The sequence below is a fragment of the Haplochromis burtoni genome, unplaced genomic scaffold (assembly GCF_018398535.1).
Source record: "Haplochromis burtoni strain Fernald_Lab_line unplaced genomic scaffold, NCSU_Asbu1 Contig_86, whole genome shotgun sequence".
Classification (NCBI taxonomy): Eukaryota; Metazoa; Chordata; class Actinopteri; order Cichliformes; family Cichlidae; genus Haplochromis; species Haplochromis burtoni.
In genome coordinates this window covers 370,761-375,484 of record NW_024582447.1, presented here as the reverse complement: position 1 = coordinate 375,484, position 4,724 = coordinate 370,761, and the positions used below count along the sequence as shown (strand labels likewise).

The following is a 4,724-nucleotide window of genomic DNA, read 5'->3' as shown; positions in this document are numbered from 1 at the left end:
ACTATCATCTCCTTTGTCTTGTCAGTGTTGAAGGTGAGGTTGTTGTCCTCACACCATGACACCAGACTGGCTACCTCTCTCCTGTTAGCCGCTTCATCCCCTCCAGTGATGCGACCGATCACTGCAGTGTCATCCACAAACACAGGACACAGTCGTGGGTGTACAGAGTCTAGAGGATGTCTAGAGGATGGAACTGAGGACGCAACCTTGTGGAACTCCTGCGTTTGTAATAATGCTGGCTGAAGTCCTGTTGCCGATCCTGACAGATTGGGCCCTGTATTATTTTTGGATCACAAATAATACAGCAGTGCTTCACTGTATGAAAAGTGCACTCAAGAATCTCACATCCTGCTGTTTTGCTGACTTGAAACAGTTTAAAGAAATCCATTTTAATTCAACAAAAAAGGTTTTTTTTTACCTTTTTATTTGACTGGGTGTTCCATAAAGGCCAAATCTAACCGCTAACCAGAAGATCGGTGGTTCGATCCCAGGCTGCTCTAGTCTGCATGCCAAATTAAGGGCAAGATACTAACCTCCTATGCATTGATCGGAGTGTGAATGTGTATGGATGTTCTAGATAGATTTCTTCAGAGACATGAAAATCGCTGCGATTATTCACCATAGCCTGCTGAGTCTTACAGTGAAAGAACGATGTCAACGTATAGCATCGTCAGTTACTTTAATTGTGTTTGGGTTTTTTTTTTTTTTTAAATCAACCTCTCACACACTAACACAAACTCTTTATACAGATACAGAGCTTTACATGTATAAATAAGGCAGACAAAAATGCATAAAACACAAGCTATCCACAGACTGTCGGTGGACGCCATGTCACTTTATTTTGTTTTTATCTTGTTTCTTTTTGGTGTAGCCTCATTAAACAAAATGTTTATAAAAATGACCACTTTTATTATGAATTATTATGAAATTAATAATTCATTATTAATTATTTATTATGAACACACCTGCCACCCTCAAGTAGAGGTGGCAGAGAGGAGGCACTTGGAGTTTCGGTCGAGAAAGTGTCCGTGTGACTGAGTCCTGTCCCAGCTCTGCTTCAAGGTCTGTCGGTCCAGCTTGTTGAGGGCCTGAGAGCAAAGACGGATATCCTGGACCAGCTCTGACAAACTGTCCAGGTCTTGACTCTCCCAGGGGCCAGAGACCTGACAACCTGCAGGTTAAGCAACAAAGAATCATTTTATTTCATATCCATAATTTCCATTTTCCCCCCTATAAATATTTGACATCCAAATGTAGCCTGTTAGCTAGCATTCAGCAATGTTTTCTGCTCCATAAAATGGAAAATTAATTCACAGCTAATTTATTTTTTTTAATCTTTAAACCACACTTCTATATTGTAATGTCTGTGTGTGTATCACCATGTAACACCTCTGTGCATACTTAGAAATGGTCAAAAGGAAACGACTGATAGCAAGAAACAAACTGTTGCCAAGTACAACTTTGCACAGGTGATAAAAACATCAAAGAAATCCAAATTGTGAATTAGTGTGAAACGTCCTAATGTCCATGGAGTATCTCCAAGTTCACACATAGCATACCTTCGAGGTTTAGAAGTGTCAGTGGTCAGAGCAGCACCCTGAGCCTCTCTGCAGACCAGTGGAGGAAGGCAGGCTCAATGAGCTGTGAGGCCAGTCTGAGTGGACAGAGCCCCGTCACTCAAACCCTGGACCCTGACCACTGCTAAGAGTAGAGCTTCAGCAACACTTCCTGTCTGCATGATGTGTTTGATGAAGCTACAGGTTTTGTTTGTTCCTATTTTTCTGCAAACATTTGACTCTCTATTGTTATGCATGCAGATTGTCATCTGTTTATTCACATTGTGTTTTCAAACCATGCTATAAAAAGAAAGTCTGCGGAACAAAATAAAATCCCAGTTCATGAAAAATCACTAACGTTTTATCTTTTGATTCTTTATCTATAAGAATTTATAACTTTTATAAAAAATGCAATTTATTAAGTTTGGAAATAAATACATAAGATCAGTTTCTGTTATTACACTTAAAAAAAGACGTGCTCATGAACTTTTGCTCATATTTAATGATAAATATAAAGGTTGAATCATTATAAACGTAGTTGTATACTTCTTTAGTTTTAGTTTTATTCAGTGCGTTTGTGGTTGATGATTCTTGTGTTAGTGGATTAGTTATTCTCATCACAGTCCAGCACACTGCACCTGCAGCCTTTAACCAGACTGAAGGAGGTTCTTGTACTGCTATAAATCACTGTTTAAACATCCGACTACAACGACAGCCCAAATAGTAACAATCTCCAACATCTTCAGACTGAAACCCACTGATGGTTAAAGTGTACTGAGAACCAGATCTACTGCCACGGAGTTCCTGAAGAGAGACTTGATGCTCCGTATATAAGAAGTTTGGGACTCTCTCCAGTTTTCTGAAGGTACCAACTGAGATCAGCACCAATGTTTGAACTTCCTGTAGCACTGATGGTCACAGTCCCACCAAGACTGACAGACTTGGTTTTATCAGTCTGAGTCAGAAAATTATTGGCAAATGACTCTGAAATGAAGAATAAAATGACAAGTTTGTTTTTTAGACACAAACATAAAAAGAACAAAGAAAATTTCATCAAATATAAAACAGTCTGTGTCTTAAATGTGAGAATCTCTCACCCTGACTCAGAAAGCCTAACAAAAGAACCACCAACATAGGAAACACCATCCTGACTCAGTTTTCAATGAAAGTGTATGAGAGCATGTGTGACAGCAGAACTTAAACTGTGAGGAGAAGTGATGCATGAAAGTGTGCAAAACCCATTTTAGGAGGTCAGCTGAGGAGAGGATCATTCAATCTTTTCATTCTACATGTATTTCAAAAAAGAAACTTATACATAGTGTTTTAAAGCTTTTAAATTGTAAACTTATCTAATATTAGTTTGTTGTTTGAATAATTTAGTCCTGCACAGCTCCTGTAAAACCCTGTGATGAAGGGCTTACTCCACAGAAACCAGGTATTTGATATTTTAAACCATGTACAGGTGAATTGCATCTTTCCAAAAATAAAAGAAATTATTTTGTTTTGTTTTGGGGTTTTTTGTTTGTTTTAGTTTAATTGTTTTTCTGTTTGTTTTTTGTTGCTTAGATTGTTTGTTGGTTGCTCTTTTACCCATGAGCATACTGTTAGGTTAGTCTTCTAACTCCAGTGATGCGGTGAGTTCCCTTCCAATTAAGTCCAAAAAGCTCATTTTAGTCAATTTGTTATATTATGTCCACCAGAGTGTGTTGCAGTTACTTTGATGACAAAACATTCAGTGTGACAGGGATAAAACATTATTACTATTGTGCAGACCAGTCTTGTTAAAAATTGAAAAATTTCACATTACTGGATGCATATTCAAATTATAGCATGGGTCAGTGAGAACACCTGCACCTGTGAAGTCTGGGTGGTGCTTGTTTTAATGAGTTATCATTACCATGGTATTAAATTACAGATTATTACACAGAAAACATCACATGTGTTTCCTGGTAGTCATTGCTATTCTGTAAGTTTGTTATAAAACAGTATTAACGTTGTTATTAATGTGTTAATAAATACAAACCAGCAGTTTTGCATTTTGCAGCTCTGCTTTTTTCTTATTTCTGTTTATTTCCTGCTGAAACTACCAGGAAATGTTTTCAAATAGGTTATTAATATGATATTATATAGAAACAGGCAGCTTTGTATTTTGCATGCTTATTACACAGAAACTACCACAGGTAATTGAGTGGTAATAGTTTAGAAATTAACATATTATTATTTTCTTTTTCTGCCTTATTATCCTACTACTAACACCATTTATCAACAAAAGTGCCCTCGCAAAGTTCTCTATTATATTATATTTATAGTCTCTGCATTGTTGGAGATCAGTCATATGGCTCTCTACTTACATTTTGTTCAGGTCAGCTGACCACAGCTACACACACATACACACAAGCAAAGGCAATTTACTGGAGCTCACAACACAAATTATGATGTGACTTATTTCTAAGTAATTATTTTCCCCACACTGCACCTCAACACCCACTCTTAGGGCTCCCCCTCCTTCAAATTTTCACTTTAATCTCTGGTTGACTCATGTTTGTCAACATAGCACAAACTTTTTGCAATAACCACAAATTCGCTTTATGATATCTTAGGTTTTGTTTGTCGGGGGGAGGGGGAGTGTTCTTAGTTAATGACAAGCACAATGGGTTACATTTATTATTTACAATTAAAACTACCTACTAGATGATTTCAGTTGATTTCTCCTGAATTTGAATTTCTCCTGGTAGAGTGTCAATAGCTTGAAAATGGTGAGGAATTGTATGAAAATGATGTGACATAACACAGTAGTAAAAAACTTGAAACTGGCAGTTGGTTTTTGTTGTTTTTAAATGTCATGATGAACAAACTTGCTATGAATACAAAGGTAAAGAAAATATATTTCATTTGTTCATATGAACGACTACTCTTGCTGTGACTACAGTCAGGAAACCTAACTAAAATTAGTTGTTATGTTTTTATTAAAAACGTAATTGTTTATTTATTTAAATCCTTATGTTAAAATGCCCTTGAATGTGTTTATTGCTCAGTGAAGTTACTGTGAGGTCTGTGTCAGAGTCTCTTCCTCTGCAGTCAGTTCCTGCTGTAACAGCTCAGTGTCTCTGCAGTCTGACTGAGGGAGGTTTTTGTACGACTGCAAATCACTGTGTGAACACCCAAGCA

At 37.1% G+C, this 4,724-nt stretch overlaps 1 protein-coding gene across 1 annotated transcript in view; it reads right to left on the bottom strand.

Annotated features, from left to right (window-relative positions):
- Positions 1 to 686: 686 nt before the first annotated feature.
- The window catches only part of tonsl (tonsoku-like, DNA repair protein), a 17,988-nt gene continuing 13,950 nt past the window's right edge, over positions 687 to 4,724 (bottom strand). The window contains 1 exon segment of the mRNA XM_042222446.1: positions 687 to 717. The gene's annotated coding sequence lies outside the window, so the exon portion shown is untranslated.